Here is a 22468-nt window from a genome sequence, read left to right on the forward strand (position 1 = left end):
TCCACCACAAATGTCCCCGGTTCTTTGTGAACATCTCCAGTGACAGGGAGCTGACCCCTTTCCTGAGCAGCTCTGTCTGTCTTTGGAGAGGCGGCTCTTATTGTTAGAGCCACAAGCTGCCCCTCTGCACCATATTCCATGGGTCCCAGTTACATCCTCCAAGATGTCAAAAGCAAGTCTGACCCTTCTTCCCCATGGATGTGTACAAGCAGCTTGGGTCTTCCCTGATGCTTGTTTTCTCCAAGCTAAACATAATTTTTAACAAAACTCTCTTAAAATTTTTGTTTCCCTTACCCCAAACCTAACTTTTCCAGTTAGCCTTGGTGGGCCGATTTATTCTGAGCTGTCTGACCCTACGTCTCCTGCACCTCCCCAGCTCACACCGAAGGGGACATACTGGGTTCCTGGCAGGGACCTCTGGGAATCGAGGCCAGAGTCTCTTTGTTCCTCACTCAGAGACTTCCCTTGAACAAGAATTGTGTGCCTGGGTCATCTCTCTCTTCCCCCGGGTCTCTCGCAGTGCTGGAGGGACTTCCCTGACCACTCAGTTTAGTTCCTGGCTTTTGCCCTGGGAAGTAAGGGCCAACTCTAGGAAGTGTTTGGGAAAGCGGTGTGCTCGCTGCAGAGAGAGCATGGGCTCTGGAGTGAAGGAAGGTGAAGTTTAAATTCCAGCTCCTCCACGAAGTTGTTCTGAGCCCTTGTGCAAGATGTTTAACCTTTCTGGGTTTTTGTTTCTTTGTCTCTGCTGGATCGAACTGATATCCACTTTAAAGTTTTGTTTTATGGGCTGAATAGGATAATATACTTAACGTGCTTGGCTTATGGTGGACTTTCTAGAAATGGTAGCTCCTACTAATCAGAAGAAACAATTTTTTACTAGAAAAATTATAGCTTAGTCATAGTCTAAATGGAAAAATAAAATTTTAACTACCACAGTATCGATACACTTGTTAGTCTCATTTAAGGAATCTCTGGCCTCTTATTAACAGTAAATCTTTTTAAAAGAATGACCCATATCCACAGTCCTCTTGTTCTTATCTCCTATTTATTCTGCAGCCCAAGGACAGATTGACCTGCTGACCCCACATAGTCTCTGAAATGCCTCTTTTAAGGGAAGTCTCTGTTGCCAAATCCAAGGGACCTCCAAGGGCCTCCATCCCGCTGCAGCAATTGACACTGTTGGTCACAGGACCCTTTCAGGAGAGCGCTCCCCTCCCTGAGATGCCACATTCCTCTCCGGATGCTCCAAAGCCTCCTTCTGTCCTCTTCCTAAGGCCCACTCCTCAATGGCAGCATTCTTTAAGACTCTTTCCTGGACCCTCTTCTCCTCTACACTCATGGGCAATCTAATCGGACTTCAACTGCCAGCCTTAGGCTCATGATTTACCACACACAGGGTGGGGGAAAGTAGGTTCACAGCTGTTTGTATGGAAAAGATATAATAATTAATAAATAGTAATATGAGAATAAACTGTTTTGCATACTCACAACTGTAAACCTACTTTTCCTCCCCCCTGTATGTCTCCAGCTCCTATTTCTCCCCAGAAACACAGACCTGTGTTTCCAACCCACCTCCTGACTTCATTGTCTTCTGGCATGTCCCTTGGGTACTTCGCACTCCAGTTGCTCAATGTGGAACCAATTGTCTTCCTCTCCTAATCAATCTTAACTTCCGGGCACTGTTGTCTAGTGACTAACCCGCCATCCAGTTCCTCCAGTTGCAAGAGCCAGAAATCTGGGAGTTGGCCTTGATTCTTTCCTCTCTTTTTGGCGTTCTGATCTAATGAGCCACCAAGTTCTATCAATTCGGGCCCCTTAGTGTCTCTACAATTTACTGTACTCTTTCTGTCTCCTCTGCCACTATTTCTGCTCAGGCCAGCCAACCCTGGTCTTTTTTCTTTTGTCTTATCACTGCTAGTGAATTTTCTACCCTGTGGTCCAAGTGAACGTCCTCAATATAGTTTTTATAATGTTAGTCTGTAGATTAAGAAATGAAAATGCGTTAATTTATTTCCTGTTGCCCCCAGGAAAAAGTACAAATGCCTGTTGAGAAGGTGTTTTATTGATCTGGTTCCTATTTTCCTCACTAACCTCAGCCCGTTCCCCTCCGCTTCCCCTGTCTGGTGCCTCCTGTTCATTCTTCCTCTACCTTCTCCTTCCCCTCCCACACTCCCACCTCCATCCCCGCACACTGCAGCTGGCTGTTTGCCAACTCACCAAACCCTCAGCCCTGGGCCTTTGCATGTGCTTGGCTATCTTTTTCTGATTAAAATTCTCTTTCCTACCTCTTTGTCAGGCTAACCCCTACTGTTATTCGGAAATCACCTTGGCTTTCACCTCCTCCTTTAACTAGTTTAGTTAAAAGGGATATGCCACTGTCGGGCCTTTTGTCGTCACAAGCACGCCACAGTGATACAAGATGTCAACACTGTGGGGACCCGGGGTGAGGGACCCAGGGGAACTCCCTGCACTATTTTTGCAACTTTGCTTAAACTATTCCAAAACAATAAGGTAATCAAAAAAAGAGTCTCCACTAACTCTTCTGTGCCTGCTCAGCTGCTGCTTCTGTGTATCTACAAGACTGACCTGTGCTTCCTACAGTGTGAATGTCAAAGCACTTCGCACGGTGTCTTGCCTTTGCCCAGGTGCCCGTCTCTTCCACTGGAAAACGATAGAATAATTTCTTATGTATTTTTGCACAGTGCCTAGCAAATGGGAACTGTTGAACGAGCATCTCCTAAGTAAATGTTTGTCGTTAGATAAGTTGATTTTGGGCGATAGCACCGGCGCTTTTGCTGTTGAGTGATATGACATTACAGGCCTGGAGGAAAAGAACTTCAAAGTCTCAGGCATCGTGGGTGACTGGTAGCCTCTGCTTGCTTCACAGCAGGATGGATTTGGTGGACATGAAATGATGGATACACCTGAATGTCGCATGTGTCCCTACACGCCGTGTGTGTTTTCAGGAGAGTCACATGACTCCTTCCCCTGCAGGTAAAGAGCTGGGTTAGTTCACCCGGTGAGCCTCCCAGGCTGCCAGCCCGTCCCAGGAGGGTGTGGCCGCGTGGGAGAGCACAGAAGCCAGCCAGGACGGAGCACGCGAACCGGTTGGAAGAAGAGTGATGCCGTGGGGCCATGAGTCCCCGGGTCAGCCGTTCTCATCCCAGCCCTTTCATGAAAGAACCATGTGACCTTGGACAAGTGTCTTCCTCTGAGTAAGGTCCAGTGTCCATATGTGTAAAATGAGGGCGTGGATTGGCTGGTCTCTCAAATCCCGTCTAGGATCGACACTCTGGGATTCTGTGATCAGTGTGAATGAAGACTGTGAACACCAGCAGGAGGAAGAAGGTGAGTGTGTGTGCGAAAAATGTGGCAGCTGGCCACCAGTTCCAGGTCAGCAGCAGCCGAGAGCAGAAAGGAGCCAAGCTGGGACGGAGGCTTGTTTGAGTCACCCTGGGGGACAGGGCCCGTGGGGGCCCAGTAGCTCACCAAGTTCAGGTCTGTCAGAAGAAGCGTTTCCAGGGATTGGAGTTGGGGTCAGTGCGGTGGCAGAGCAGTGGTCACTTTTACCTAACAAAGGGACCACCTTTGGCAAAGATTTTGACGTTTTCTTTGCACTGAAATTATCCAAAATTTGAGCACCGGAAACGATGTAAAGAGTACCCCCTGGTACTCTTGGCTGTGGAAGGAACGCCAGCAAGACAGGGATTTCAAATGGAACTGTTAATTGGGTGAGTTATCTGGAGTTTGAGGCTATGAACTATCAAGTCATGCAAATTCAGAATTGCTCTAGCCAAGTGGAGGAAAGTCCAGTGGACATGGGAGTTCACCTGTCTTGAGTGGGCAGCAGTGGCTGTGATGATTATATGAAGGACAACCTGGGAAGCATGAAGAAAATGATGTTTGTGCCTAATTGAATAAATACATTAAAACTAACTGCTACTAGTTAGAGAATTTAGGGTGAGTAGAGAAGAAAATAACATTATGATTTTTTAAAGCCTGGGAACATTCCTTTTGCTCAGTGCTTACTCATGCCAGAATTTCTGAAAGGTGTGTGGGAACTCCTGCCTTTGTCCCTGAAAGAATGGGAAGGGTGCGGGCGCGAGGTGTGCTTAGGAATTGGGCTTCTGGCTCAGGACGACTCCTTTCATATCTGGTCCTTTCCCTGTATTTTGACCAAGAGTTTCCTCACCTTCTTAGAAAAATACTTACCTGATAATTCACTTGGGTTCAGAGAAGGAAGGTGATGGCTTCACCTCTCGAAGGTATTGGGTTTGAATCCTCGTGAACAAAACACCAGCCAAATGTTAGTGCGGAGAAGTGTCACTTTTGGCCATTAGCGTGGAGGTGGGCCGGGAGAAAAGAAGAGCTACCCACCCAGGCCCCTGAGAGATGAGGGAACCAGCCAGATGCAGAGAGAGTTAAGAGAAATGGGCCAAGCTTCAGGCCCTCAGGAAGAGAAGCCAAAGCACAAAAATAGTAATAGTTGGATTTATGGAGTGTTTCCTCTGTGCCGAGCAGGGTTCTAAATAATAATCATCGCAACCAGAATCATATTAATGATTCTCACACCAGCTCTCGAAGGCATGCTCTCATTTCCTAAATGGGAATATTTTGTAAATGGAAAACTCAGGTACAGAGATGTTAAAGATTCACCCAAGTTGCAGAGCCAGGATACAAGCCCAGGCAATTGGGCTGCAGAGTCATTGCTGTTAACCGCCCAGGCCCTGGTGCATACACAGCCTTTCAGGGCTGCATGTGACTCTTGTTCTCTATCTCCAGCATCCAGCCCGGGGCTGGGAAGATAATGGGCTTTGCTGAGTGTCCCAGAACTGAACAGAAACAAACAGACTCGGCCTGTGCCCAGTGCTGGTACCTGGAGTGTGTGGGAGGCTCTGTTTGGCTCAGTACAGTCCTTCAGCCGTGAGATGCTAGGGAGTCTCTGGGGCTTGGCAGCCGAAGCCCAGTCCAGGGAGCCGACGTGGGATCGCGGGGAGGATTTCCCCTCACTGTACAGAAAGGGGGAGGAAGACCTCAGGAACTCAGGAGTGCAGAGCTGAGGGGTGTGAGGAAGCAGCCTGCTCACTCTTTAGCACACACTGAGAGCTCAGCCCTGTGTTGGGTGCTGGCCATTGCCGATATAGGGTTGCACTGTGCACATTCCTTGCCCCGAAGGAGCCCCCTGGGAGTAGTGGGAAGAGCCGCCTATCTGATAGAACCCTGGAAATTGCCTTAGGACTCCCGTCCTTTTGTTGTAAAGGCAGACAAGGTTAATTATAAACCGTTTCGTCCGTCTTGGTGGAGTTTTAAATATTCAGCTCCACGCCCACTAAGTGGATTCAGGAGACAGGTTGGATAACTTTCAGACCCCTGGATGAACTCTCTGGATCAGTGAGGTGGGGGCTAAGATGATGGCAAGGCTGAGAAGACAGAACTTTCAAAAAGACCCTGCAGTGAATATAGCTGGAGAGAATGCTGGAGAAGAGAAAGGAGAAGGAATGAAAGATAACTGTTCTTACATTCATGGAACACTAGGACCTGTTTATCCCTGCAGAGAGAAGAGGGCATTTATTCTCTCTGTTAGCCATGAAAGCTTCTTTGAGGTCAGGTCTCTTGAGTGACAAGGACACTGCAGTAGGCCAGGGACTCGTTGGGTGTGATGGTGATGTCTAATCTGTCTGTGCCGTCCCCGTTTACGCACAGTGTGCTCATGTCAGCGCTTACATCGCCTTGTTCCTCTCCACAAGGCATCCTGGTCTGGATGACACACATTACCGTCATGCTACCAATGGACAAAACACACCTGCGTTTTGCTGGCGGGCCTGAGTTATGGATTTTAAGGCCAAAGGGATGTTGGGATGTAAACACCACGGACTGGATAGCTTTCTCCTGTTGCGCCTGTGTCTGGTTATGGACAAAAATGCTTTCCTTTCTCCCCTTAGCTTGGCTAGAAAAATAGAAGACTAAAATTTACTTTCAAAATTAATAGAAAACAAAAAAGATCTCTTTTAAAGTAGAAAAACAGACACAGGGTAGAAATCTGTTGAGTTCTTGTCACAGGTCCACTTGGCTGGCTCCGTTTAGAGCTGTCAATTCTTGGGTCTTTCAGCTTGTATCCACCGAGAGTTTTGGGGCACACAGCCAGGAGAGGCTGGGGTGGGGGGCTGGTGAGAACCACAGATGTATGGTGGGGGGGCTCAGCCCCTTCCATGTCCTGCCAGACTAGGGGACCCCGAGTTGTTAGTCCTGGAGGGATCCCCTCCTGGCTCCTGGGGAAGGGAAGGAGAAGAGTTATTTTCTCACGTAGAGCGGCCATTGGAGATCCGCTTGCAGCATAGTCACCGGGAAGGTAGCAGTTATCAGGAACTTGCAAAAGAATCCAGGAGAAGGAAAGAAACGGGTGTTTGATGAAGTTTAATTGGGTATCGCCCTGCGCTTCAGCAGCAATCAGCTCAGTTATGTGACCTCACTCACAAAGGGGAGGAACAAAAAGGATGAGAGGGACAGGGCTTTTCTTTTGTGTCCTCTCCCCTCTCCCCTGTTGCTGGTGCCTCTGCGGGTGTCTGTGTGGCTGCGCTTCTGTCGCCATGCTTCTCAAACAAGGTCTGGGACTGTGTGGGACCCTAACAACCTGTCACAGATGCATTTTGGACTGTTCGAACTGATTCATCGCCTCGTCCCTTTGGGTGCAGATGGGGATGAGGAGGATTATTAATAGGCAATTATTGAGCATCGGACCTGTCATAGATGGTGAAGGGAATTACAGGGTCAAGGATTTATAGTCCAAATCCAAAGAGATGTAAAAGAAATGAGAAACCTCAAATACTGTTTGGGTTTTGATGTTGGAAACTCATTGCTTCAAAGCTCTAGTAGGCTGCATTATAACCACACCAGCTCTTTGTTTCCAGTGTCCCAACATAAAACAGCTAAAAATCACTGAATAAATTAACTACAGAGAGCAAGAGTGTGCTTCTTCATGGAAGTTTACTCTGAGAAGCTTGCTGTGTCAGAGAGACATGGATCATGGCTTTTGTGAATCAGTTGCAAAAGGAGCCAGGTAGGCCTGTGGTCGGCCACGGCGCCTGGAGCTGCCCAAGTGGAGGGCCGTCGGTTCTCCTGCTTCCTTCCACGCACACCTCCCGTGTCACACCGGCAACAGAATGGTCTGGGAAGGTCTTCCCTGCAGCGTGCTCGCTGGTCTTCAGTTTCTTCTGATAAACTGCCTCGTTCTCCTTGTCAAACCCTCTCTGAAACTTGAAATAAATTCTGGGTCAATGAAATAACATACCGATGATTTCAGAAACATGACGTGACCTGCCTATGGAGACTGTTGAACTTGTGCAAAAGCCTTCAAAATGGTAAACTCTCAGGGCCAGGGACCAGCTCTGAAGGCACTGGTATTGCTCAAGACTTTGTCTGCGTTTACAAATCATGCCCCGGGGACTGACAGCAGAAATGACTCATCGATCTTAAAAGCAACCACGCTCATAGCTTCGTAGTAATAGGAACACTGACTGACAGCATTTAAGTTTAATAAAAATAATACTTAAAATGTATGGAGGGCATATTTTGTGCTAAGTTCTGCACTGAGAGCTTTACATGCATTGTCTTGTTGAATCCCCCCAATAAGTATTATTACGTAAACATTATTATATTATTATTTCAAATTCACAGATAAACCTCATTAAAGCCCAAACTGTCTCCAGAATTCCTGACCAGGCATTCAACTGTCTACTCAGCATCTCTCATTGGGTGTTTAATAGGTATCTCAAGCTTAGAATGTCCCAAACTTGGCTCCTAATATTTCCCTTCTCATTCTCCTGCACCCAGTGAACTCGCCTCCCTTCGGTCTCCCTCATCCCAGGTAATGACAACTCCAGCCTCCAGGCTGCTCAGGCCAAAACCCCTGGAGTCAGATTGACTCACCTCTTTCCCTCACATCCCACATTCAATCCGGTCAGCACATTCTATCAGTGCACCTTCAAACTTCAGAGTCTGTCCAGAAGGCATCCAGCCATGAATGTGGAAAATAGAGACGGTTATTGAAGAAGATACAAGATACAAGAAACATTGTACACAGGACAAGGACACCTCAATTCCCTTCAAAGTAGGCAGCTTGGCACCTCACCCAGTTCTCCCAATCGCCATCAGCTGCCTTGTTGTATTTTCCTGCATCTCATTGATGGTCTGAAATTTCTTCCCTAAAACTAAAAGATGATTGTAGTTTGGGGAACACCCAGAAGGGGCAGGGTGCCAAATCCAGGCTGCCGGGTGACTGAGTCACCTGGGTGATTTGATGTTTCACCAAACACTCTGCACGAGACATGATGCATGAGCAGGCATGTTGTCATGATAAAGCTGCCAATCACTAGTTGCCCGTAGCTGTGGCCTTCTGAATCATCCAAATAGTTACCATGGAGGAATGCGCAAGCTTAACGCAAAATTTGACGCACATTTGTTGCTCTACCCACTCAGTCATTTTTTAATGCGATGGCCACACAGTGCACATGCCTGCTCAACGGTGTCTACTGCCCCCACTGACTAGTACAGTGACATTTTCATTGTTCACACATTCACATTCCAGTCCACTCTCCATGGCTGCCAGGTTACATCGGTGTTGTGCAAATTGTTTTCATTGAATTAACAATGGCTGGGATTTTTCAGGACAGACCTCTTGTGTCAGAATCTGACCACCCCTTGCTCCTTTGTACTGCTACCATCCTCTCTCACCTCGAGGGCTGCAGGACACTCCTTCTGCCCTCCCCGCCTTCAAGTCTACCCTCATCACAGGAACCAGAGTGCTCCTGTTAAAACGCAAGTTCAAAACTTTCTGTGGCTTCCCTACTGACTCAGAGTGAAAAATCAAAGCCCTTACAATGGCTACAAAGCTTCATCAGGGGCCAGTTCCTTTTCTGATCTTTACCTTTAGTTCACAGGCCCTGAATTTTATGCAGTCTCTGTGCATGTGTGAATCTGTTCCCTCATCTGGGCAGGGTCCACGTGGCTGTCACCAGGTCCTTGAAGGACTGAAAATCTCCCCCAAACTTAAGAAATGCTGCTTGGAGGAAGGCTGCCACTTGAAAATCCAATTTTGAGAAGGGATTTAAATTCAAATTATAAAATAATTCAAAGAGGGTTCTTTACTTGATGAATGGAATCACTTAGAATGGCTTCTACATTTACAATACAGTGAAATGGATGAAATTAAATACATGCTCTTATTTTAGTGGGCTCTTTGTGACCAAAGTGTATCACTTCTCAGGGGATTCAGGGCAAAGCCTACCACAAGAAAATCTACGTGTAACAAAAAGCTGTTTGAGTCTGTGGCTAACAGTTCTCTTTCAAATGACATCAGAGCTTCATGTGTAGCTTTGGGCCTGTTGGATGTAGAGGGTGCTGTGTTTGGAAACAGCTTTGACATATCTCCATACACACAGCCTAATGCTCGAACGCAGTAAGCCCTCGATGCCTGCCTTCCATATGCCTCTGTCCCTTTCCTCCTCGTCCCAGAACTTGCAGCATTGCGCAGATGTGATTTTAATGAGATTGGACCCAGAGTGATTCTCCGAGCCAAGGAGAGAGACCAGTGGTAACTGTAGGTGGTTCAGCCCGGAGATGGGTTCTCAAGTCAATGAGACCCCGGCACTGCAGTTCTCTCTTCCACTCAGCCCAGCCTGTGTGTGAAACACACCTAAGTCCTTGTCTTCCCTCCTCCTCTGGCCATGAACAGACCTAGAGACCATGGCCTATAGCCCAGGGGTGTTATGTGAATCAACCGGGAAGCCATAATTAACTGCAAAGTAAACATTAATTATTGTCATCACCGTCAGTTCCGGTCTAGGTTTTTGACCTGGAGCAGGAACCTGCTCTCACACTGGCTCTCTCTCTAGAAGTTAAAAGCTCACCACACACCTATCAGGAATGCGTCCCCCTCCACAGTAGTGAATATATTAGGAGAACTTCAGAGTGTATTTCAAAGTACCTGAGTTCATACTGGAGAGGTGTCCTGCTTGTAAGTGACTGCAGGGAACCTGGTCACTGTCCCCAACATCAGAAGGGCTGCCATGGCCCTGACTGGTGTGGCTCAGTTGCATGAGCCTCATCCTGCAAAATGAAAGGTTGTTGGTTCAATTCCCAGTCAGGGCATATGCCTGGGTTGTGGCTCAGTCCCTGGGTGGGACGTGTGAGAGAGGCAACCCCTCAGTGTCCCTCTCACACATCAATGTTTCTCTCCCTCTCTTTCTCTTTCCCCTCTCTCTAAAAATAAATAAATAAAATCTTATTTTTTAAAGAAGAAGAACTGCCATGAACAAAAGATGCGGATTTGTTTTTCATGGGCCTGAAGGGCAGAACTGGAGCCAGCAGGGAGGCAAATGTTAGCCCAAAAGTGGAAAGAACTTCAATGGCTAGAGCGGTTCAAGTACAGAACCAGCTGCCTGACAAAAAGCAGGGCGTTTTTTCTAGCCATGGAAAAGTTCAAGCAGAGCTAGATGACTTGTTACTTTCAAATAATTTATTGATTGATTACCTACCATGTGCAGGGCACTGTTCCGAGTGCTAGAGGAACCCCAGCGTGAACCTGGGAGGGCCAGTGCTCCCAGAGCATTTCTGTTATAGAGGGGGAGATGGAATCCACCCATCCATCCACCCATCCATCCATCCACCTACCCATCCATCCATCCACCTACCCATCCATCCATCCACCCATCCATCCACCCATNTTTTCATGGGCCTGAAGGGCAGAACTGGAGCCAGCAGGGAGGCAAATGTTAGCCCAAAAGTGGAAAGAACTTCAATGGCTAGAGCGGTTCAAGTACAGAACCAGCTGCCTGACAAAAAGCAGGGCGTTTTTTCTAGCCATGGAAAAGTTCAAGCAGAGCTAGATGACTTGTTACTTTCAAATAATTTATTGATTGATTACCTACCATGTGCAGGGCACTGTTCCGAGTGCTAGAGGAACCCCAGAGTGAACCTGGGAGGGCCAGTGCTCCCAGAGCGTTTCTGTTATAGAGGGGGAGATGGAATCCACCCATCCATCCACCCATCCATCCATCCATCCACCCATCCATCCATCCACCTACCCATCCATCCATCCATCTATCCATCCGCCCATCCATCCACCCATCCATCCATCCATCCACCCATCCATCCATCCACCCATCTATCCATCCATCCATCCATCCATCCATCCATCTATCCATCCATCCAACAAGTATAAATTGAGCACCTACTATGTGACAAGCATTATAGCACCAAGGACACAGCAGTGAACAAAACGAAGGTTTTTGTTTTTCACAGGTGGTAGATGAGGCTGGCAATAAGCACAACTAAAGCATAAAGTTAATGTCACCCTGTGAGAATGAAATTAGGAAAATGTGACACAAAACAAATAAAATCCTGCGGCTAGTGGGGATGTCATTACAACTAAGAAAGGTTACGTATAACAAATCCTATTATTCTTTGACAGCTCTGACCACTGCTTGTGTCAGAGGGGTGGTCTGCCTGCAGCTAGGAGACAGGGAGTCAGAGGAAAAATACCTGTGACTTTGTTCCTGGAATCGTCTGAAGACAGACTAGTCGATCAGAGACTGAGGACACCAGGCTGTCGCAGCTCAGTGACACTGGCCAGTGAGATCATTCGACTCATGTTCTTTCGAGCCCCTCCTTTTCTTCTGGCTACCTCCGACTTACCTTTGGGTTTTAACTTACAAGCATCCTCCCTGGAGGAAGCCTCAACTGCATTCTCACGGCGCCTTGTATTTCTCTTTCCTGGCATTTGTCACAGCTGTAATTTGTCATCTCTGCCTTCGCCACTGGCCCGGAAGCTGCATGAGGGTGGAAGCCCCATCAGTCTTGTTCACCACCATACCCCACTGGCTGGCACATTGGGGGGCTCAGTAAATACTTGCTAAACGACTGAATAAATAAATGAAAGGGCTGAATGAACGTGATTTTCCAGGAGTAGTTTTTTTACTACAAGAGAAAAGTGCTCTGAGTAGAAAGATGACTTCCATTTCTGGAAATCTTGGAGACCTCACTCTTACAGCAGGACCCTAACGTAAGACAGAAGGTGTGAGTGACAGGAAATGAGCTCAGAGATGCGATAGCCATGATGGAAGTGGTTAAAGAACAGAGGGCACCGGACCTGCGTCCAAGTCAAAGATGAGACTGGGATTTGACGTGTGCAGCTGAGAGTGGAGGGAAAAGGTTATTCTCACCAGAAATGGACAGCATGAGCAACAATGTCAAGTCTGGAATTCAGACTGTGTGTTGGGGGGAGGGGGCAGTAACGAGATGTAACCCGGGGGAGGCGGCGTGGGATCCCAATGAGACAGGCAGGGTAAAGACTTGGGATGGATTTTCCTGTTGGCAGGTGTTGCCATAGAGGGGACCCATACACTGAATGTGGGGGTGTGGGGGGGAGTCAGTTACTTTTATAGTGTTCCAAAAGAAATGGTGAGTCCATTGCCAAAGACTGGATGAGCCTGGGAGAAGGCCAGTTGGCTGTCTCTCTCTTCACAATGGGATCTCACCACGGTGGTGTACAGGGTCCAGGTTCCAGCCTTTTGCTGCCAGGCTCAGAGACCTGACTTGTCAGCACTCCAGGGAAGATCTAAACTCACAAGGCTACTGTATATAACCAGGATGCTAATTTAGTCATTTACAGGGAAAACTAGGATTGCTAAGAGTATCGAATGCGGATTCTATTTCTGTAAACAGGCCGTGTAAGTAGTCATACTGTAATGAGGCGTCAGTTTATTGCATCACGACGAGCAGTGCAGTTGCCAAAGGATGCCCAGGCCCAATGCCTCGTGTGTTTGTTTGCTGTAAGTGTCTCTACAAGGGAAGTCGAACTAAAATCAGATCGCTGGGTACGCTTGGAGACAGGGCAAGGGGAAAGCATTAAAAGGGTGTTCAGAGACATCTGACTCAGACCTCTACAACAGGAAGACATTGTCACCAGGATCACCTAGGTCACCAGAGCCCCTCTGCCCGGATGGCACGAGATGGGCGGCACCGAGGTCGGCCCCTCTGACCGCATTCCTTGTATTTTCATGGCTAGCCAGGCTCCCTGCTGCCTGCAGCTCTCCTTCTTTCAACCAGATTTCATCCAGTTCTCCTAGGCTGAGAACCATTCTTTTTCTTTAAGATGACTTGGCAAATCTCTGCTGTAATCGGTTGTGTATCGATGTCCTAGTTGAACTCTCAAAGGACAACCTTATTTCCATTTCTTTCAAGATCACTCACTGACAACACTTCCCAGCCTTGAGATTCTAGAGCACCCCAAGTCCGACACGGCTCAAAACAATCTTATTTAACATTGTCAGAATTTTACAAACTAGGTAAAACCTCAACGTAGGACTCTTTCCATTTCATTTGTGTGCTTTGCCATCAAAACACATGTTCAATTCTGCTATTGTATCCCATCATCCTGAAAAATCTTGAGGTAAAGAGGGCGGGGACTGAAGTTGCTCATGGTCACAGTTAATAAGAGACTGAGACAGAGCTCGGACCCCCAGGCCACTTTCTAGTACATCTTGCTGTGCACCGTGTTATTAAACAATAACACTATTGTTTATCTACTTCAAGGTCAAGCACAGAAGTCAGATGCTGGGGCTTAGTGTGAAAGCCTTGATTGAGAATGCTACTATCAGAACCAGGGATTGATTAGCAGCAGAAAAGCCCAGTCTCATCATCCCTACATCAAGAATCAAACCACTTCCCTCTAAGCACTGCTGGACACACAAGGATACATTCTTACTCTGTCTCCCTGCCCCAGACTTCACACAGAGCACCCCTTCTTTATGATAACGACCATTGCTGAGGACCCACGTTGTGCCCGTTTGGGACTAGGTACATGATTTTGCTCATAACAAGCTCGAAGATCGTATTGTCTCCATCCTATACCCCCCCAAATTGTAACCCTTCAAGGTCAAGTAACTTGCCCAAGGTCACTCACTAATGCATGAGAGACATGGGGCTTTAAGGTGCATCTCTTTGCATGTGAAACTCAAGCTTTTCCCACTGTGCCATGCTGACCCTCGTACATTCATGCCTCTGAAGGGGATGCTACAGTTCAGGCCTCTTTCATCCTCCAGTCCTGCTGGACAGAGTGATGTGGATAGAGGGAGGGGAGAGGTGGGAAGGTGTTGCCCTCAGTATGTCCTAGAGCCAGGCTGCTTGGCTTCAAATTCAGGCTCCACCCCCTGCCAGTTGTGTGACCTGGAGCAAGTCTTACCCCTCTGTGCCTGGTTCCTCTCTTGTAAAATATGGATATCAATAGTACTCACTTTATAGGGTTGTTGCGAGGATTAAATATGTTAGTCTAACTATAGTTATTAGAAAAGAAGCTGGCACATAGTAAGTGCTCAGTAAAATTACCCATGATTATCTTTTGAACAGACTGAGGTATTGACCTCAATCCAGTTTGACCCCTTTATTGTACTGGGTAGACACTGTAGCCTCATTCATTCCATGATTCTAAGCCATCTCTTGAAGTGGGTTACTTTGCTGATGGGTCATCTTAACACCTTTAACAAATTATCTTAACTGTTCTAACAGATCCTTACTAAAGCAAATATCAGACCTCATCTAGAATTTCAGAGTCACACCATAGGTGGTCCCTACATGCTGCCTCTGCTATACCCTCTTCCCCCTTTCTCTCAAAATGCCAGCCTAAAGTGACTACGAATTTAATGAAGAGTTGCCTTACTGAGGGTCCCAGCGGCCCCCTGGTCCTCAGTACCTCCCAGAGAGCCCCTTCTTTGCGTATGTTGGAATGAGGCAGGCTCCCCGATGTCTGAGCCACAGGAAAGGGTGGGGCAGTTTCAGTGGACTCCAGGAAGGAAACCGAGTCTGTCCACACAGACAACTGCTGAGCAATTAAACTGGTGCACGAGCTAATTAGGGACTGTGAACGAGATGCCAGTGCTCTGAGGTGCTACATGAAATGCCAGATAACAACAGCCTTGGGCAGGAATCTTCTGTGACCTGGAACTAGGCAACTGAGGCGGCAGGATGAAAACAAAAAGGACAAAAACACCTGCAGGACAAATTATTCTTTCAAATTGGATCTTTAGTACAGCTCTTTAGTGATGAAAATTAGGGCGAGGAACAGTACCGGACATTTCGGGGACACAAGGGGATGGCACCCAGTCCCTGACTCAAGGGTGCACTCCATCTGTACTGCCACTTTTCAGTGGCCCCTCCCACTCCCCTCCCGACTGGTCTTCCCACCTCTTGTCTTTCCTCAGCCGCAATCTGTACAAAACAACTTTGGTCTCCTCACTCTCCCTTCAGAATGGCTTCCCGCTGTCTATACATGGAGTGCAAATATCTCACCACTGTTTAAAGATCCCAAGGACTGGTCCAAATGAGCCTTTGCAGGTTTCTCTCTGACTGCGCTCCTCTCCTCCACCATGTTCCCTGCATGCCAGCCTCATGGCTCTGCTGCCGCTCCCTCCCACACACCTTTTCCCTCCTCTCCACATCTCCCTGCTTCCCCTGACTCGTTACGTGCCACGGCCTGCCTTCACTTCCCCTTCTGACTAGAGAGAGAGAGATCACCTTTCAAGGTTCATCTCCAATGCCACTTCTTCCCTAAAGCATCCCGCGAGGTCACCCCCTTTGTGGGATGTCTCGATCCCCACGTTGTCCTCCATTGCATTGGTCCCTCCTTCTCTCGTGTCACTGAGTTCTCCTCCTGCGAGTTCCCCTGGGGAATTGGTCCTGCAGCTGGGTCTGTCATCTTCCTCTCTCACGGCGTAGCTAGTATGATAGTCATGTGGCGTGACTGATCACACTGAACAGAATGGAGGAGATAAATAAACCCAGCCCGAAGTGACTAATGCAAGCCGAAATACCAGTGGAATTGAATTTGGGTTGGAGAGGGGATGCATAGCTTCCAAACAGAAAAGACTGGGGCCCTGACCAGCAAGGCTCAGCTGGTTGGAGCATCATCCTGTAAACCAATGGGTCACAGGTTTGATTGCTGGTCCGGGCACAGGCCTGGGTTACAGGTTCAGTCCCAGTAGGGGTGTGAGTGAGAGGCAACCCATCAATGTTTCTCTCCTTCTCTCTTGCCCTCCCTCCCCCTCTAAGCATATCCTCAGGGGAGGATTAAAATTTTTTTAAAAAAGGGCTGGGACAGGTTTCGTTTTTTCTTATAAACCTTCCCTGGCAGCGTGTGTTCCTCCCGTACCTGCCCCCACGGTGGCATTCACAACCCAGTACGATAATTCCACGGCTCTACATCTGATTTACCTACTAGCATCGTGATGGAGCGGCTGCCCTGGCCGCACGGAGGGCCGAGCAGAGCTCGTGGCTTCGCCGCTTACAAGGCGCACATCTTCAGACGAGTGCCTTAGTCGCTGAGGCTCGTTTTCCTCACCTACGGAATGGAAATAAATGCCATCTTCTCCGTAGGACTGTTGTGAGAATTAAATAACATGCACCATGAGTAACTTAGTCCAGCATCGGGCACAAAGGAAGCCCCAAGTAAGGGTTAGCTGTTGATCACCACAATTACTTAAAACAACAACAACAAGAACAACAAACACCTATGTGGGGGTAAGGGTTCAAGGGCTTAGCAAAGTAGACGGCTGTCATGTGATATTTCAGAAATCCTGTTAGATGTGTCTATTGTCTGGTGGAGCAGTTAGTTTTAAAGCATGTGGTACTCCTTGAAAACTCTTGATTTTATGTTATCCCATTCACATGCCTGTATTTATGTGCTACACAAAGTGTAGCACAGTTACGTTGCTTCCTTAGCAATATTGCCAGCTTGTCTGCTACTGCCCCAGGCCCGGTGTGCTGGGAGCGCATGGTGACGCGCCTTCTTTACTATAGCATTTTAAAGAGTGTGTGTTTGCAATAGCTTGGCAAGAACTTTGCAGCTTGAATTTTGAAGAACCCAAGTCCAAATAGACAACATGCTATGCTTTGGGTTGAAAAAATCACCATGCTTGTAAGATAATTTGACATCTAATATTTTATTTATTGTAGTTCTTAATGTTTTTTTCAGTTTATTTGTTATCCATCTTGGTACAGAAGGTGGAGGAAACATTTTCTCCCATGTGTCTACAATAACAGCTGGAAATTTGTGGAGAGGGAGGAAGGGACAAAGTAAGAGAATGATTCATTCTTTATCAAAACACTTGACAGTAGGAAGGTGGAGAGTAGAATAAGTGAGGCAGAGAAAGGGAGTAGGGAAGAGGAAAGACCCATGCTAGGTAGATCTTCTACAAGTATTCGTCAAGTCCTGGCTGGTGTGGCTCAGTGGATTGAGCACGGGCCTGCAAACCAAAAGGCCTCTAGTTCGATTCCCAGTCAGGGCACATGCCTGGGTTGCTGGCCAGGGCCCCAGTAGGGGGTGCACAAGAGGCAACCACACATTGATGTTTCTCTCCCTCTCTTTCTCCTTCCCTTTCCCTCTCTCTAAAAATAAATAAATAGAATCTTTTAAAAAATAACAATTGTTCCTCAAATGCATGAACGAAATGTAACAGCATTAGACTGAAAGTTCCCAGGGAGAATCAAGACATAATAGCCATCAGATACATAAAGTCATGGGACAAGCCAGCTGGGAAAACCTACACAATGAATTCAGCAGAGAGGTGGTTGCACGACTCTTGCACTCTCAAGCCACTGTTGGGAGAGAATTTCTTTGGAGGGAGCAGTGAGTGTGCTATGTGGGCATGGGATACCAGCCCCCACCTCATCTCACCAAAGCAGCGCCTCTTGGAGCTTGAGCTGTGTCTCCTGCAGTTGGGACCCCCGGAACTTTAGGGGAAAAGAACAGGACTGGCTAGTGCTTTGGCTTTGGCAGCAGAGCGAAGACGGTTGCTGCTGCTTCTGCACTGGCCAACACTCCCAGGATTAGTTCAGGCAAAGAACGCTCCAAGGAGCAGATATACGCCTCTGCAGCGAGAGCTGCTGTGGGAAGCACCTTAGATCTGTTCGAGAGGGAAAGCTCCAGGTTGAGGAGAAGCCGGATCGGAGCTGCCGTGATTTCTAGGGCTCGGGGTGGAAGCCCCTGTGGAAATAGAATGTTTTTGCTCAACTTAAGGGATCCTGAAGTGAGAGACCACCGTGGGCTGGGGGAGGGGGCAGGTGTCTGAGGCACTCACAATGATTCCACAGAAGAGAAAGTCGGTTTTGGACGACCGCTAGGCCTAGAGTGTATGACATTGTCTTACCACAGCCGCAGTTGAACAAGCGCTTTTTGCCCGCCTTCCATTTTCTCCTCTTACTCTTTCTCCAGGAGGCATCGGGAACCCTATTTAGCAAGATGGGAAGAGAAGATTTACACCCTGGTTCCTTCCTTGCTGAAAGCCCCCTAAACGAGGTTAGCAGTTTCTATTACAACAGGGATTGTGGATATTTTAATTTCCTGAAGGAAACTGTGCTTGAAGTTGTGACTGAAAGTGAAGGTAGGAATTTTACCTCCTCAGGAATGACGATCAAAGCCCAGGGGCACCCTTACATTTATACCTAGTGCCAGAGGAAGATGTCTCCCCATTGCGCCCCCAATAAGTTAAAGGACAGTAAGAGGTTTTATTAAATTCCAGGAGTTTTGGTTGTTCAACTTACTGGCTACAGAATGAATTAATGAACAGATGGGTAAACAAATGAACGAGTGTTGCTGACATTAGGATGCACTGTGATTCAAACTTCTGCCACTTAAAAATTGAATTCCTGTAACATTTTACTACCTTCAGAAGGTATGCTGTTGTAGGTGGCAGATTATTCTGTAGCTTTTAACTATATTAAGATCCTATCTTGTGTTAATACCACTCTGCATGTTTCCTGTTATCTCAAAAGCTGTAGCAAGTGAAGAGTGTTAACAGTGTCTGTTTGCTGGGCCCCTAACCTCCTTTTACTCTCTAACTAAATACTTTGTATAACCTGCTTGAAACCCTAGCCAGCTGTTCTGCTGAGATGATGCTGAGAATGCATTCATACTCAGGTGTAAATCAGTTACAGATGCGGCCATGTGCTTATTTCCACAGGCATTTTTGCTTTAACGGTAAAAGTGTCCAAGTTCAAAAAAGTGATGCTTTCATGGTGGGTTTTGGGCATCTTCCAGAGGTGAAAGTCAATGGAGATTTCTTTGGGAAGGGGCTCCCCAGTTGCTAGAAACCACACTTGGTATGTCCAGAGGGCAGGACACCTGGGGGGCACTTACCATAGCCCAGCTTCACTTGCCTGAGATGGGGAATGTGAGATCATGTTTGAATGATAACGGCACCATGTTCTTGAGTAGCTGCAACTACCCACAACAGACTTGCAAGCTCTTCTTAAAAGGTTAGTTACTCCACTTGTCCTTATCAAATTATCTCCTTATAACTGGAATTTCCTGAGCATCCCAGAGGGCCAGAAGCAATGCTCACACATCCGACAGACAGACTTCCGAAATCAAAGGTGGAGTCCCGCCAGCACCTTTTCTCTTTCTCCTTCTCTGCCTCACCTGTCCAGAAGCATTTTCACTTCAGATGCTATCAGTCCCATCTCACAGCTGAGGCAGAAAGCCCTGCTTGGTCTGAGCTTTTTGTGAGTTAGGGATGATAAGAAACAGCTGTCCTCAGATTAGTGCCATCGTCCCTGTTATGATTCAGCCATTCAGCTTGTGGCAGCAATTGTGTGTTAGATGAATGTCTCTCTAAATTCAATCACCCCAAAATAAATACATTGCAGTGGCCTCATTAAACAAAATCGGATGGGGCTGACTGATAGGAAATGAGGAAGAAGTAGAACATTTGCAAGCCGCATGCATCCACTTGCCCTTCAGAAATCTCTTCTAGGCCCTTGTTCAGCTTTAGCAATTTAGTTGTTGTTTTTTAAAGATGTGTATGTAGGTGTACCACTTTCACTCAAAAGATGTATATTTTGAATAACATATGATAAAGTAATATATATTCACACTGTGATAGGCATACAAAATATGCAGATATGTTTATATGCAGCATCTCACATATAACATCTAGCACACATTATCCATCTTGTTGGGCTGATCATTCAAACTATTTTAAAGTCAAACCACACAGCAGACACCGAGTTAGGTCTGGAGGGGATGTTAAATTGAGTCGGTTCGTGCACCCAGCACATGCTCGCTGAGGCCCGTGCTGTGCGGTGTCCCATGCTCAGACAGCCTCTGGCTGGGAAAGGCGCTGAGCTCGGGGTCCTGGAGGGGCTGGACACAGATAACTCTTCTGAGAGGTTCAGCATGCCATAAAAAAGAGGTGCAAAAGATCCGTGAGAGTTTAGAAGAGAAAGTGGTTATTTATCTGTGTGAGGAAACAGAAGAGCTTCAGGCCACAGGCAACATTTGGGCTGAACCTTAAATCGGTGAACAGTTTCAAAGTGAAGACCCTTCTAGGCTAAGGGAATGGTGTAAACAAAATGAAGATGGCGCATTTTGGTAAGGGGCTGGGGGAAGGGAGCACAGAGGTACATCGGGGAACTGCAGATAACGGGGAGCATGCAGGCAAGAGTCCTCGCGCTGGGCTGAGGACTATGAACTTTATGCCATTGTCACTGGGGCCCATCGCAGGAACGATGTGATCAGAGTTGTGCATCAGACAATTGAATTGGGTAGCAGACTGTGGGTGGAGCTTTGTGTATCAGCCTAGGGATACACAAAGGCCCAAGGGCAGGACTGTGGCAAATAAGGGCCAGGGAAGCAAACGTTCATTTTTAAGGGGAAAAAAATCAGTGAGTTTGTGACTCTGGATGTTTCAGGCTGTGTTCCTCTGGGCATTAGACTTATGTTGACTGGTTAGATAAAGATATCTTTACCTCTCCGGCTACGTGGGAGAGAGGTTTGGATGGGTCAGGTCCCAGGAGGGAACCAGATCTAACTGATGTCGCGCTATTTTCAGAGGTGTGGGTGGGGTTAAGGGAACCCCTAAGGCTGCTGAGGCACTCAGAGAGTAGCCAGAGTGTGGAGCCGTTATCATCCCTACGGGGAAAGGGGAGAAAATAGCGTTGCCAGTTTCCAGTGAGACCCGGAGCCGTGGAGCAGGTGCGGTCTAGGAAGGACGGTCCGGGAGCAGCAAAGAGAGACCTTTGCCTCTCTCTGTTGCTGTCCTTTGGTCTGGCGGTTCCTTTCCTTGGCTACAGTAAACTGAGAAGGTGACTAGGTAATGCAGTTAAGGGGCAGGCCTCTCAGGGTGCAGAGCAGGGGAAAGCCTGGGCAGAAATGTAGGTGGGGGGTAGGAATGGAGAACAACCAAGTACAGCTAAAATGTGCCATATGTTCAACAGTGTTTAGTGCCTTGGAGCTTCTTAAATCCTAGGATTTCAGACAGAGGGGTGTCACCAGGAAGCCCGATTTCGATGTGATAGTTACCACCACTTGATAATAAGATCGAATAGTAAAAGCTAAATGATGGAAGGGGAGGGCCAGGCTTGGGCACGTCACTTAACTGTGGAGTCTCAATTCATCTGCAGAATCAACATATTAATTCCTGCTGTGTCTACTCTGTAAGGTGATTCTGAAAACAAAACTGTAGAACTATTTTAGATTAACTTTTGGCATAAATCTCTAGAAAGCTGTGGAGGACTGTTACTACCACCTGGGGTCATGCCTTTTTAGATCGGGTGCTCTCCACCCCGACTGGCAAAGCGCCCGGCCCAGGGGGTCGCTCAAGCAGCATTTGTGGCATTGAATTACTCCTATTTTGCTGTGGGTAATGTGCACCCACATTTTTGCCCCAAGGTTTCAGGGGAAATTTTTTTCAATTTAATTTTTAAAAGTTTTTTTAAACTTCCCTTGTTCTTTGATTTTATTTATTTACTTATTTTTAGAGACGGGAATGGGAAGGAGAAAGAGGAGAGAAACATCAAGGTGTGGTTGCCTCTCAAGCACCCCCTACTGGGGACATGGCCCGCAGCCCAGGCATGTGTCCTGACTGGGCATTGAACCAGTGACCCTTGGGTTCTCAAGCGAACACTCAATCCACTGAGCCACACAAGCCAGGGCTTGATTTAATTTTTTGATTCAGTTTTTTACTCATTTATATTTAGGTACTTGTTTTTTGTATTATAAAGGAATCCTAGCATTCATGTTTGAACGTATTAGGGTACAAGAAATTTCAGGTACCAAATAATTACAAAACACGAGAATAGACAACAAGGTATTTCAGGTACCACCCTATGTATAATGCACATCCTTATTCTTCCCACGAAAATTTGGGCAAAAAAAGTGCACATTATACACAGCAAAATACGGTAACTTGAATCCTGAACACCTCTACTTTTCCCCCCTTCATTCATGCACAGGATCTTTCAATCAGCTTCGTCACTGCAATCAGCTTCATCACTGTGGGGTTTTTCATCTTCTCCAATGTCCTCCACCCCTCTAATAACTCCTCAGGAAAACGTTAAGACCATTCAGAATTAAAATAATTGGAAACTACTAAACTTCACTTTGTCAAGGGAGAGTTGTTCCTTCATATGTTCCCAGAGT

At 47.1% G+C, this 22468-nt stretch overlaps 1 protein-coding gene across 1 annotated transcript in view; it reads left to right on the plus strand.

Annotated features, from left to right (window-relative positions):
- Positions 1-3105: 3105 nt before the first annotated feature.
- FRMPD1 (FERM and PDZ domain containing 1) overlaps positions 3106-22468 on the plus strand; it is a 122235-nt gene continuing 102872 nt past the window's right edge. Inside the window, exon 1 of the mRNA XM_037035758.1 lies at positions 3106-3348. The gene's annotated coding sequence lies outside the window, so the exon portion shown is untranslated. The remainder of the gene's footprint in view (positions 3349-22468) is intronic.

Source organism: Sturnira hondurensis, unplaced genomic scaffold (genome assembly GCF_014824575.4).
Source record: "Sturnira hondurensis isolate 20B ecotype Veracruz unplaced genomic scaffold, ASM1482457v3 Scaffold0022566, whole genome shotgun sequence".
Lineage (NCBI taxonomy): Eukaryota > Metazoa > Chordata > Mammalia > Chiroptera > Phyllostomidae > Sturnira > Sturnira hondurensis.